General features: G+C 40.8%; 1 long non-coding RNA gene across 1 annotated transcript; it reads left to right on the forward strand.

The window, feature by feature from the left end:
- Positions 1-275: 275 nt before the first annotated feature.
- LOC111273030 (uncharacterized) lies at positions 276-14,410 on the forward strand. Its single transcript, XR_002687836.2, has 4 exons — positions 276-665; positions 5,118-5,206; positions 5,517-8,829; positions 14,118-14,410. It is a non-coding gene; the product is annotated as an uncharacterized LOC111273030 (long non-coding RNA).
- The last annotated feature ends 24 nt before the right edge of the window (positions 14,411-14,434 follow it).

A 14,434-nucleotide genomic window follows, 5' to 3' on the forward strand; every position in this document is an offset into this window, starting at 1 on the left:
CAATAGTTGAGAAGGTTCACCTAAATAGATGTATCAACATGAGATCGACACCAACAACACGGCCAACCAGTGTTATTAATGAGCTCAACCTTATAGAGAACTCTTTCGATATACCCCGGAAGCGATAGCTACAGCAAGAACGCGTATCCAGCAGAGGAAGCAGACGTGAAACTGACGTGCGTGACCACGTACGCACGAACTTCCATCACCATCAGCCACCATTAGCACGGCAACTCGACTGGTGGCGCCATCACAGCTTTTGACGCAAAATACGGCCAGCTGATTCGCTATCCGTTCGAGCAAGTCTATTTATGTACTTTAGCGTGTATTTGTCTGTTGACATGTTGCCCGCCCTGGACGCCACGGGCATCGGCGCCCGCGCATGTTCAGTGTCTTGATTCGGAAGAGCATTAGTGAAAACAAAAAGATGATGGAGACAAAGGAAACGCGCAACGAAAATGCCCCGGTCGGAAAGATAGACAAGGGAAAGCCTGTTGCACATTAGGCTGAAAGTACTACAGTTGTCGACGTCTATAGCTAGCCAATTTAGCGATGCTTAAATGTCGCTATATTGCTAATGCATAGAACACACATCAAGGAGCTGACGGAAGTTACCAAAGCCAATCGTTTTCACGCAGCAGACCGAAGAAGCTCCCTCTAACATGGTACGCATCGCATCCGTTATAATACCCTTGCAATGAAATCATAGTCGATGATGAGCATATTCACGATATAGTTGGTACTGTCGCTTCTAATGGCGCTGATGAAGGTAAAGCCGGCACCTATGAAGTTTGATAAATAGTATTAGGTGAGAATCATGATTTGTTGCTTTCCTGTTTGGTTTGTTATTAACCCACAATTTTAACGAGACGTATATGTCGAAAAACTGAAAAGTCTATACTGGCAAACAATGAGACGAATACCGTCCTCAGCAATTATGTGTTTGTCAGGTTGTTGTTACCGTTGTTATTGTTGCTTCTTTATTCCAAGCACGCAACTGCATTCCAAGCTTCCGAGCGTGCCTCGACAACTACGCTAGCCTAACGCCAGAAGCCTAAATTGATGCATAAATCGATATCCCCAACGGTGCCTGAATGTGCCACGTTCGTACGCATCAACGAAATTTACGCCATCGATGCCCAAAATATCATCAAACCGAAGTAAAGCAACTTTCGACTTTTCAGTTCCTTAGCTTGTCTTTTCGACACTTGTAACATACCGTCGTTGAAAACCGTACACGTTTTTCAGGTACTTTTGGTTCATTGTCCCCCAATAGACCCCTGAAAACGCGGCTCAAAGTCGACTTGGTACAATCGTCGTACATTTATCTGAGAAAGCTTTGAACCAAAATTTAGAATAAAACTTCAAAATGGGCTTTAGTTTTGGATAACGATAAAGCCGGTAAGAACATATGCAGGTTAAAAAAAAAAATAGGCAAACCAAAAGTACGTCTTGACGACATCTTCACGGGACTGCCACTTTACTCCCGATAAGTTTTCAAGTTCCGCCAAGTACGACAAATATCAAGCCACATTTAGTTGGTAATCAAATAGAAGAGTTCCGTTGGGTAGTCTTTGCTAAACGAACAAAAGCGTCGGCCGTATTCCCGCTTGGCACACTGTTGGCATTCATCTTAGCCAAATGAGGGCTAGCGCCGTAGCGCTCTTCGATAACGGATACGACCGCCTAATCGCTCCCGATAGCCGTCTTAATTGTTCTTGTGAGAGTCACAACAATGAACAATTCTCGCTAGGACTGGTATGCTGTTTCTGTCAGGAAATTAAATAGAAATAAGTACAATTATCCTGGGTTACTTGGTTTGACGATTATACTGTAGAGTCGGAAATGATCCTTTCCGATCTTTCGAAGTTTCCATATAAAACTTGGATTCTTCCCAAAAAAATATGCGAATATAAATGCAACGTATATCTGAATTTGTGCGCTGGCTCGTACTTCGGCTAAGATTTTCGGTGGGTCGGTAAGGCGTTTTATAATAGATCATTGCTACTTGTTCAATTAAGTCGTACGTCTATTTGTACAGTTTGTAGATATATTTGTAGACGCAACAAGAACACCTTTGCTAAATGAAACATAGCATACGACGGATCTTTTTTTTTTTCTTTATTAAGGTGCTAGACCTTAATTTGAAACAACAACAAGCGCTTATCTTAGCGACGTCGACATGTTGAGCGGTCTTCTTACCTAATTTCCTGTTTCTCGAAAACATGTTCATCTGCACTTATGTGTCTCAAAAAAATAAAGATCCTCCAGATACGATATGAAGATTGTATTATTCCGCAGAGCAGTGTAGCTCACGAAAGTAACTATGTTTGTATCCATAAATGTAAATACGAGCCTTGGGAGATAGACAATGGTTCGATAACGTCAATGCCTGCACTTATTAATTGAGCAACTTTAGGAGTATGGCAATTTTCTAAATCTGTAGTTTTACATCAGCGATATAGTTCTTCAGTAAGCTCACCCTATTACTTAGAAAATACCTTCCAAGGGACACAAGTGCGGTCAAATTTTTTTCATTAAGGCCTACAACTTGTTTTTAGAGATCTATTGTTTAATGATGACCCTGATAACGTCAAGTCTTAGCTTCTCCTCTGTCTGAAAATATGAGCACCACGCAATCTCACAGTCGCTCATTTACGCGCTACGCGATTACGTAAGCCTTTCAGAGCTTAGCCATACTGACGATCTTTCGATATATCTGTATTCCCTGTTGGTATTATAAAATGAGCGTGTTAATGGCTATCTTTGTGTATCTGTTGCCAACGCATCGTACGCCAATAGTAATAGTTTGCCAAGTGGACAGTTTTGTTGTCTCCTAAAAATTGCATTGTGAAGAAATAGTCGCAGTTTTGCTGTATTTCTATACCTTCAAGGTTTCTCTATATTGCAGTTCCCTACAGATTCGTATCGCGCATACAGAGAACGTTTGAAGGGTCTTCAGTGAGCACAGGCGTTATTTGCTGCTGCCTTTTCTACATCATCGTCGTTGTCAGGCTGACGTTTCGTAAATCATCGGTTATAGCTGCGCTCGTTTCTAGCTGTGGTCAAACGTTGAGAAGTTAGCAAAGTCTATTGCGAACACGAGGTTTCCCCTCGATGCTAAGAAATAACAGACACGTAATACGATCGATAGAAACAATCATTGCAATCGTATTAGCAAAACATTACCGCTGGCTCAAAGGGACCATTCTGGACAAGATCAATGAATTGGGACAGCATATAGCGTCGAGTATGAACGTGTTCGATCAGGACGCAATAGTCCAGATAGATGTCCATTGTGATTGATCCATCAGTGATTGCTCAATCGGTAGCTTTGTCGTTCCAAAATGATGTGATATGATCATGCATGTAAAAGGAAAGAGTCAAGAAATAAGGAAAGGCCATTTGCTTTTGCGAAGCGAGAGACTCAACGACGTATCTCTAATGAAGGCTAACGAGATGTAAAGTGGACGTGTGTAGACAGCCAAAGGTAATTGATTACTGCAATATGAATCTTTTCTATACAATTTGGTAGACGCCTTGTACTTCAAGTGGAAGTTTCACTTATGGTCAATTATACGCCAGTCGTTTAGAGGACTTCAGTAGCTCAGCCCAATAGAGACAATGCGTCCTTTCTTTGAAGTGACAAACTTTCCTGGACTTTAAGATATCGAGCAAAGTAACGCAGGCTGCATGAATAGTCTCCCGCTTTCGTTAATAAAAACTACCGGATACTCATTAAGAAAAAATCATTGCTTATTTAATGTTCTCCAGGTAATAACAAACAATTCGTACAATAGATAATTCTTATTGATGGGCCTGTAGAATTTAAGATCTAAATTATCGGGAAATAGTAGCTCGGTCTATACTTTTTATGCGGGGGCCCTCTGTGCCGATTAAATCGCGTCTCGCCGAGTAGTTTGTTAAGTGAAACAAAATGATTTATTATTTACTTGCGTTTGCCGTGTAGTATAATACATCACATTTAACTCAAAAAATTGTCAAAAACTGAAATAATAATGAAGAGATAAAAGCCAGCAACGAAATTAGGGGCAGCTCTAGCAGAAACGTAAGCGATCGCTAAGACGCACGCAACGAAATTATACATGAAATCATGAAACTGGTTGAGGATGTGTATGTCTCCTCCGTGAGATTTTTCAGAATCACTCAAGCGTCAGTTAAACGTCACACGCATGTATGTATGCGAAACAATTATCGTCAGCCGATCCTGTAAGTTTTCTATCTCGGAGGAGACGAAAGGTACCTATGTGAACCTCATTTCCGGAGGCACCTCATACCCTAAACATGTTGGATCGTAGTTCCCCAGTTATTTACTGATAGTCACTATTTAACGTCGCGACAATATAACAAGCGCGACATTATAAAGTCTGCTTGATCTGCATCTCGTGCGTATATCCTGGCCAACTAACTTTAGCGGACCCTTCTAACTATAATATAGCCAAAGATGGCCACAGTTACTATTGGCTGGTCCGCAGCTACCACAGAAACCGTGTAGCATTGCATCGAAGCGCCTGACCATAGTACTACTGTTTAGCCTCTTCCGTGGAGAGGGTTACAGCAGATCGTTTAGCCTGTAAGCAAGGACAGAAAGAGACACCTGCTTTTCTGACCGGCGTCAGAAAGAGCAGCAGGCAACAATAACAACAACGCCAGATGCTATGCATCAAAGAGCTTGTCGAAGGTGGTATCTGTCTACCTACTTTTCCTCTTCTTTCCCCTCTCCTCATTGCGTTCAGGCTACGTACGTCTAATTGCCAGTTCTTGTCAGCGCTCACTACTAAGCCCCGCTATGGTAGGCTCTTGCCTTTCGTCGTATATCATCAAACCATGACGTAGTTGTAAGTTGTCAACTGCAGCCATGCTTTGATGATGAGCCCCGTTCTTCACAGTCTCTGGCGGCGTTATTTCTATTCTATGAAGCAGACAGGGGGCACAGGAGCAGACCTTTGTCACAGTGGTTAACGGCGTTTTACATGGGTATAAACAAGAACACAAGCGACTGCACTTATGCATAAACGTACCTAGACAAGCGAAGCGGCATTATAGCAGCAGCGGCTTTGTATAATTTCTGAACGACTACTTTCGGGCTTTTACAGCAGGCGACAGCTGAATCTGCGACGTTGTCATCATCGTCATCATTCAATGGACCTGGTAGCAGCGGAACCCCAGGGACGTGCCATACTACGTACGTAAGATAATACAAGCAATGAAAGGCCATATTGTGATCTGAGTCTTAGAGTGGCGTACGGCGCGAAATCAGCCGTATAGAGATCTGAGAAACAGAAAAAGAAAACACAGTACCGCGTCGCACCATTCAGAGCAGGACGCATCGTATCGGATGTCTCTTCCGCTTCTTCATAAACGTTTTTTATCGAAGATTTACGACCAAATATAGAAGGACGATTTAAGAGCGTTATGTTGCACATTGATGATGATAACAATGACAATGGGGTCGAAAACACTTCATGCAAATAGAAATTTACTTGATTTTACAGGTACCGGAGACGGCCAATGTAGGAGCAAATCAACGCCATTTTTACAAAGCAGAGCGAGCACGTTCGTCTTGCCATCTGAATGTACATTAATGACAAACAAACAAACAAACAAACAAACAAACAAAAATAAAACAACAGTCTAGCACCAATATCAAAGCAAATACTCTACTAATCAGGTTGAAGACAAAAATGTTGTGATCAATGGCAAATGGTTGTAACGAAGTGTGCCGGCCAATTGTTTTGGGAAGTGCACAGTACCGCATATATGCATTATTGATATCTTCTTTATCAGCAATATATGTACATATACATGTAAATGTTTATGAAAGTGTTGAACATTATTGTGTGTGCAGTTTTTTTTGAGCGTGCATATTACTAACTACCACTTTGGCTGAAAACTATCAAAAATCGATGATACAGCAGTAGTACGACCGGTTGGTTAACAGAACGTCAACATTTTAAGAAGGCTGCAATTAATCGATGAGGTTTTTCCCTTGAGGAAATTTTTCGTCTTCTGCACCTGAGAAAATATTCACAACTTCTCAGAGATCTTTGATTCATCGGCGGATTTTTTTGGCAAAACATTACGAATCTTTAAAAGAGCAAAGTGAAGTCTTCACTGGTCTTGCCTGTGAGATTTGCTGAAGCAGAAAGTTGGCTCTGTTATCTTAGCTTGTATAATTTCGTATTTGGACGTCGATTGCTAAATGAATCCGTTACGATCTACCATCTATTTTATTAATGCCATTATCTGATTGCTTTCCTTGAGCATTTGTTTACGTTTATAGCACATATACGATAGGCTCGATCTATTCAGCCTTTATCAACACCGAGTCAATTCGAATATCCACGAGAAGAACCAAGGGCAATTGGTTTTTCGTAAGCACCATCCATATTTGATTTTTTGGAAACTAACGGCGTGGAAAACATTTCGCAACTTCTACATTATTATCATCACGAGTTTCTATCATGATTAACATCGCCGGGTACAATTTATGGCTTGGCAAGGGGCCAGTCTTGTTTTTCTCGTTAAATTGCTTCTGTTGAGTTTAAAGAATCTGCTTTATCGATGACTGAAAAGCGCTGAGATGTTCGCGCAGCATTGATCGTCTCCTTATGACCTTTTACTTAAATGATCGATCAGAAGAAGCGTTTCCTCTATTAGCCGACGGTCGTTCACAAAACTGATGGGACTGTTATTACTGACACAAAGTTCTTCAGAAGCAAGTTGACATCGATCAGAAGCAGATTGCGGTGTTTCTCATTGAGAAACTGGTCAACTTTGTTCCGCTACAGTTAAAAAGAAAAATGTGAAGAGAAAGTTGCTCAGAGCTAGAACTGCCTTCATGTTCATTCTGTCGGCACAAGGCAGAACGATCCATAAAAATATATATAAACTTATAAAGTTGGCCCATAAAACCATCTGAATCCAGGACAATTCACCTATGTGTACCACACTAAATAGCGTTTTGTCGTTAATGACGGTCCCATTTCTACTGGACTAATGCCTTTACCAACTACTAATGAGCTAAAAACAATCCGTTTTTCTTAGCACGATGATAACCATTTCTAATAAACTCGATCCAAAACTCCTTGGTATCTTCTCTGAGCGTTTGAAATATCGTTAGTCTTGCTCTCCTCAAAAGGATCGAGCTGTTATACGACGGCTGTACAAAGGAACACTGCTGGTCCATCTTACTGTGGAAGTGCCTTTTTGATCTAGGATACCACTTTGGATTTGGCCATTGGATTTTTTTAGTCCTATACAATTAGGTTAGACAAGCATTGCTAACTGCGCATGCTTGAGTCGTCCCGATTCCCTCTGAAGTAATCCGCACCGCATTATGTATGTGTGTGTCACCATCTCTTCCAATCCTCAAAACAGTTTTTGAATGCAAGTGTACGAATGGATTCTCACTCGGCCTTCGTTTACCATAGACTTCCTTAATCGCTCTCCAGCTTTTTCCTACAGTTTCTTTTGATCCTTGAGAAGAAAGCAGCTCCACAAAGAGCTATATATTATAGTGCATACGGCTTAAGCTCAAGACAACGCGGACATCGAGTTTCGCTGTGAAAGACGCGAAAGGAGTACCTTATGCAGGAACTAACGCGTTGTTCTTTCAAAATGCAAGCCTATTTTAGTGGGCAACATTATATGCATATGTTGAAACTTTTTCGCATTAATTTGAAATGATATTAGTAGCACTCAAGATAACCATTAGTAGAAGAAGACAATGGGAAAAAAATTTGGTTTTATCTGGATCTTGCGGTGTCCGTCCGCCTAGACTCGCCTTCGAGACGATACGCAAACGATTGTATTTTTATCCTAAAACTGACGCGTTCTCTTATCTGTAATGAGACGTTACAACAAGCGTGTTAAGGTTCTCCTGCCCTATTCCCTTGATTGTTTAATGGGTAACGTTCGTGCCTTCTAGTACACGTCGTGGTCTAGGTTTGAACCCGGGCATAGGCAGCCAACTTTTTTCTTGTGCTGGGAATTAGCCGTCTAATGGAATGCCTATCGGACGGAGAATGAATATCGGACGTAAAACCCGAGACACAGAAAAGAAAGATGCGGTTTTTCGAAGTGGGTTAGTGACAGACCTGTATTTTCTAAAGAATCAGGGCTTGAAATAATTTCAACTATGAATTTCGACACGAGACAACCAAGCATGATTCGTGTGAGATGCCTGATTTTCCGGGCACTCTGAGAATGATGATTCTGCCACCTTTAGGACCACCTGTGCACTCGCTATTTACTTACAGCCTGTCCCCAATTGTCGTCTGCGGCATTTGCGCTATTTCTAGGTGTTAAAGTTCGTTATAGACAGTGCATGCTTATTGGTACTCAACTTTTACTGAAGTCAAACACAGAACAGAATGGATTATTACCACTATTTTACCCACAGCTCTAGCCACGGGGAAATACTGTTGCTTGTCTCGCTTTTCGATCGGCTATTTACGGTTAACTTCTTTTTTCACTGTGCACTCTCCCATCTGTCAGCTCTAAAGGAGTGTCGAATAGATTGAACGTAGTCACTGATTGCCAACTAGCTACCGCATTTTAAATTTCCAATTTGCCCCATAGTAAAAGCTCTATGAAATTCAAAGGTCACGACACACAATATTTCAAGTCGGTCATTATCACTGCAAATATGATTTCTCTCACAGCAGCCGTCCTGTATATCCACCTCGATATGATGATGCGTCCTTCCACTCCTTCCTTGCTTACGCCGCGTTGGTCACTTTTTAAGCTGCGGTCAGCTATGATGGCACCTAACGACAGGAAGAAAAATGATCACTCTGAACAAAGGTAACGCTGTTCAACATTTATCAGGCATATATTCCCATGATCGCGGACACGAAACAACTAATCATAGAACGCGCGCATACAAAATAGGCATACATACGTACGTTTATATCATGTAAAGGTTGTTTTTCGAGCGTCACCTTTTTTAAAAATGATTTCTCATTGTTAAAATGAAGGATTCATAGTAACGGAACAAACTGGCGACTTCAGTGTATAGCTCACAAGCGAAGCTTGTCAGACCCGCCAATTCGTATAATTGAGACCAGGTCAGAGACTTATAATTGCAGCAGGAAATAATTGTATAATTTTTCTCTATTTTCAATGACTAAGGTATTTAGTTGACGTATATAGTTTTTGTGATCGATCCATATCGCCTTATGCACTTTATGATTCAACTTTTCTCTACTTATTATGCCGCTAATAGCCAGGAAGCATTCGTTGGTGCCACGAAACGCATAGATGGCCATAGAAGTGTTGTTTGGGAGTCGACGCAAAGCAAACGTAGCTGTGAAAAGACAAATGACAATGTGAAAGTGGATGTGGTCTTTTGTGTACTATAGTTGAACGAAACGGACACCTTGATTTTTTTTTTTTTTTTTACCTAGAACAATGGATTAAATACATAGGCTCAATTGTAAGTTGTACAGGTTTATAGAGATTTGCGCAATTCTAAAGAAATTCATAACTTTAGATATGTATAAAAAGGAAAAAAAAACAAACAAATCCATAAATAGATGCCGGCGTGCAGTGAATCAAACGGGGAAACCAAATGAAGAAGTTCCAGTGTACTGAACTAATAACAAGTTGAAAAAGCACAGTAGAGCAACATACGTTTTTAAAAACTGAAGTTTTCGAGCACCGGAACGACGCAGAGACCCAACTTCTTTCAAAACGACGCGAGAACAGAACGGATTTACGCCGCTGGAACGAGAGCGATAGCTACAATCGGATGTCGCAATATTGTCTATTGTCTACAACGATAATGGTGTTTGAGTGAGAGTAAAGCGGGAAAATCATCCCTTAAACGGACGGTCGAATAGATCGTCGTCTGTATTAAGGCTCTGTGCAGTAGAGACACTGGAAGTAACGGTACAAATTCACAATAAACGGAAAAAACTTCGAGAATGTCCAACGCAGATATTAATCATGTACAGGGTCTGCCGATTAAACTCATATATTGATCGATCTGTAGAACGGCTGTTATACAAGCGATTCATGAAATCGTTTTGTCTTTTACCACGGTGAAAGTATAATAAAAGGGACCGTTTTGCCAACATGAGAAGTTTTCAAACAAAATAAAAATGTATTGCAAAATGTAATGCCTGTAACTTTGAATGAGATATTACAAAATACATTTATCTTTGAAATTATCCAAAAAAAAAGCTTACCAAGTGCACCAGAGAGCCATCTCTGAGTTCTGAATTAAGCGATGTATTTAAAAGAAAACAAAGAAAAATATGGTTGACTAGCAGACGTTATATCTTACCATGTGTTTCGGAGCCATGAATATCCTTACTGGAAGCATAATAATAATAATATCCCAGATGATAGTACCCCGCAATTAAAACGACCATCAACAAGCGCAGAAATCTTGTGCTCGTTATTTACCGTGATCGGGCTATAATTAGCCACAGGGTAATTGTTTGTTATGTATTTCAGAACAAAATCGTTGTCATTATATAGAATGGTATAACCGAGCATTATCAATACTTCAAAAAATTATCAATTTTAGCTAAGTGGCAATAGTTACGTAGGAGACGAACTTGAACAGTCAGGTAACATGAGCGCTCGAGAAGTCCGTATTATCTCTTGAAAAAAAAAAGATTTCAACAAAGATTGCTTTCTCATGAGCTATATTTTAATAAAACTGTTAACTGATAATTACAGTGATTTATTACGTTTCATGTAAATACTTACATGTTGTTTGACATAAAAATCAAGGTTTACCTACTGCCTATCAGACGTGGCTGCCAGTCTTATTTTAGGGCCCTCTAATTCTGTCTATTACGCGCGATATATAATATACTGATCCTAAAGCTGAGCCCCAGTTATGCGCAACCATTGAGTTATAGAAAAAAAATTGTTAACTTAAGCGTGGAATCACCCTCTACGCTACGTCGCCTGAGTGAAAAATTCAGCGTGTCAATTACGTACAGTATACAGCCCGTTGGTTGATAGGAATCAACAAACAACTTACTCAGACTTTCGCTCAGGGTATACCTCAGGACTTCACTAGCAAACAGATTGTTAGTGTTTGCATCATCGATATTCCGCTATTATGATCAGGCAGCAAAACTTCAAAAGATTAACCCCTTGATAATGATCTGAAGTGAATGGTCCCATACTAAGCTGACCGATTTTGGGTTTGTTTACCCCTTTTCGCCAGTGGATATTCGTGCGTGAAGATTAGTGACTTATGATGCTGCAGCTGTTACTGCGTTCGTCATTGTGATCCCGCTGTCTCACGCCTTATGGTCACGAATGAGCAACACGATCTCCTCTGCTACTGCGGCTTGCTTCACATAAGTAGCGTATGAAGGAAGGAAGGAAGGAAGCATGAGTAGGCGTGATCCTAAGACGATCTGTTTCTTCTTTGCATAACTCACTGTATCTCCGTATTACATGCACTCGTCGTGTCCCTCGAGAGTTCGTCTGCCTGTTCCTGCTTCAAGCTAGCCAGTAGGAAAACATGTTGCTTCTTTCGCAGGTCTCATGCGGTCAACGACATCTTCTTTCACGCACCGAACCTACCGAAAGCAACAAACCTGACCCATCCATTCTGCTCGACCGTTTCAAGGGCAACAAAAAGACGACCGCTGCAGCCATCAGTACCAAAGAACCAACGGATGCTTAGAAACCGTCGACTCATCAGCCTGAATTAACGCCGATAGTCTGTGAGCTCGTGTCCACAGATGAGGGCACACCTGGCACAACTTCGCTTGGAAGTCTTGGAATCACCACAATTAACGGAAACACATTTGAAATAGGCTTAGCTCAATAGGTTATCGATGCCGTCAACGGCGCAACTCAACAAGTAGCCGTGTGGTTCCGGCAATCGTATTAGTAAAGTAGCCGGAGGCCATACTCAATAAAATGCCGCACGTATTACTTAATCTTAACATTACGTGGAAAGCTTACAGAGACGCAATACCAATTTACTGGTACGTAAGGCAAACAGAACAAACATCTATACTCGATGGGGCATTTAAGCCATGGCACAAAATGAAGTTATAGAATTTAGCATTACATCGATAGGTTGATTCGCTAGGTGTACCGTTTTCGGAGGATAAGGAATGAAAGCCTCGAGTCGGCTAAACAAGCAGAAACTTTATCAGTTTCTATTCGATCTTATCGTCTACCAGCCAGCCTTAAATTGTGCGTATTGATGACTTCAGATCTTAACCGCATCAAGCGTACACTGTCACCACATCCAATAAAGAGTTTTTGAACCAAATGTCATCTTGCACCTACATACTGTTACCATATGTTTACAAATTCCATATGGAAACGACACTGATACACCTGGTGGTATCGCTCATCGTACATAACCGAATAACTGTTTTAAAATAGATGTCTAACGATCTATCTCTAGACTGCGAATACGGTCCCGCGCCAAAACGTGACCACCACCACCACCCCCCGGCCCCCCCCTCTCCATACCACACAGTCATGGTTATCATTTATCTTGGACAAAAATGAGCATCTCACGAATCTAATACACCTACAACATTCATCGGATTAAATTATTTATAAAATTATCATCATTACACGTTTTTGTCTTGCATGAGGATGAATTAGTTCACTTTGCATACCTCAATAGTTTCGCGCTTTATGGAAAATTAAAGGGGGTTATGTAAATTCATCACCGCCCATCCGATTATTAGCGCTTCTTAACAAAAATACACAGGCAGACCACTATCTGTTGAAGTTGATAGCGGAATAGATAAAGGACAAAATATTACGATACGGCCCGACCTTTTCCTATGGCTTTCTATGTGTTCGTCAAAATCATGCTTGGGATATATGTAATTAAGTTCAACTATAGCATTTGCAGCTGCTTTTTTATTTCTAGTAAAACATATTGTAAAGTAGTGGCGATACAGATATTATTTAAAGAAAAATGTCGTTTCCGGTACTCCTCTCGATTTGCGTTACACACATCGGTATACGTCTGCGCAGATGACCATGAAATACGGACGTTCCGTCCGAACATTCACATAGAGTTTCTCAATAGTCGTCGTAAAAATCCGTCACGTTACAAGGCCGAAGTGCACATTTTGAGTAATAGGGTCGGCTTGGCGAATCCGATGGATCACTAGGTACATATACCTTTCGCATATAATCCCGCAGGATATTTTTAATCAACAGCCGTTAAAATTGTGCGCGTGTGTAACCTAACAGCGGTACTTCTGTAGCATTAATATCACATAGTCGTCATTTTAAAGTTGGGGTTTATGTTTAATAAACGACTTGGCTTGCCCGATCCTTTGACAACTTGATTCTGTGATGATTGCTTGAAGGTGTGACAGAATTCGTTCAAAAGGCCATGTTGGCTTTTGAATAGTGACGGAGGAAAGAGCGGCTGCGAAGTAGAAAATCGGAATCCATATCCTAAAGATCAACAAAACAAATTATATTATTCTAACGTCGACAATCGAGGCGCATTGTATGAGTAGCCATATATAGTTGTTCTTTCTACAGGAGCTGGGTCGATTATGACCGCAGCGATACGAGGCAAAATTCTATTCAAAGATGACTTTTAAATAGAGATACTTTCAATAATGTGTGTGGGCTTCGGCTTGTGCGAAAAGTCATTTCATTACCACTAATCGGCTTAAATCGAGTTGAACATTATTGTTCCATCATTTACTATTATTTAGTAATAGGGTACAGTCGTTTATGGTCAGCTAGAGCAGTTCGTGCATGCACACACACACACGACAGACGAACGCACGCACGCACGCACGCACATACACGCACGCATTACCATCGAAGCGAGTGTAAGTCATTTGAATACGCAGTCGTTACTGTTATGCATGTTGATGATAGTGATTACTAAGAGCATTATCGGATAATCCCCCAAATAGCCGCCGCCGCCATTAATAATACATCGTCGCCATTTCCGCATGTTTTCGAAGATTTTTTGCATTGTAGTCTTATTTAGCCAGCCGTCCTCTTATATTTTATCTGTCGCACTTTTTAATCGAACAAACAAAATAAACATATAGTTCAATCGTATATAAAAATTCAGAGCCGTTGCTCTAAAAATGGGCCTTTTTTGGTACAATCAGGTCATCTGTTGCACTCACGGCATCGTCTTGTATCGCTGCAAATTTCATCGGGAATGCCATTTGCCTAAAAAAGAGAACGAAGGAGTGATCGGAACAATCGGATAGTTCATGACTAGATATCATCGTCGCTATGGATTAATGAAAAATTCAATACATTTAGTACTGCTTGCATCTTACATACCTTGAAAAAATCTGCCCGTGCCATACACATAAAACTGACAGCTGGTCATCAGATAAAGTATATGACATCGTGCTGCAAATACTACCCTATAACCAATAGTCTCCGTTTAAAACCTAACTAGTGTATGTATATGTAT

Source organism: Varroa jacobsoni, unplaced genomic scaffold, assembly GCF_002532875.2.
Source record: "Varroa jacobsoni isolate VJ856 unplaced genomic scaffold, vjacob_1.0 contig04334, whole genome shotgun sequence".
NCBI classification, from domain to species: domain Eukaryota; kingdom Metazoa; phylum Arthropoda; class Arachnida; order Mesostigmata; family Varroidae; genus Varroa; species Varroa jacobsoni.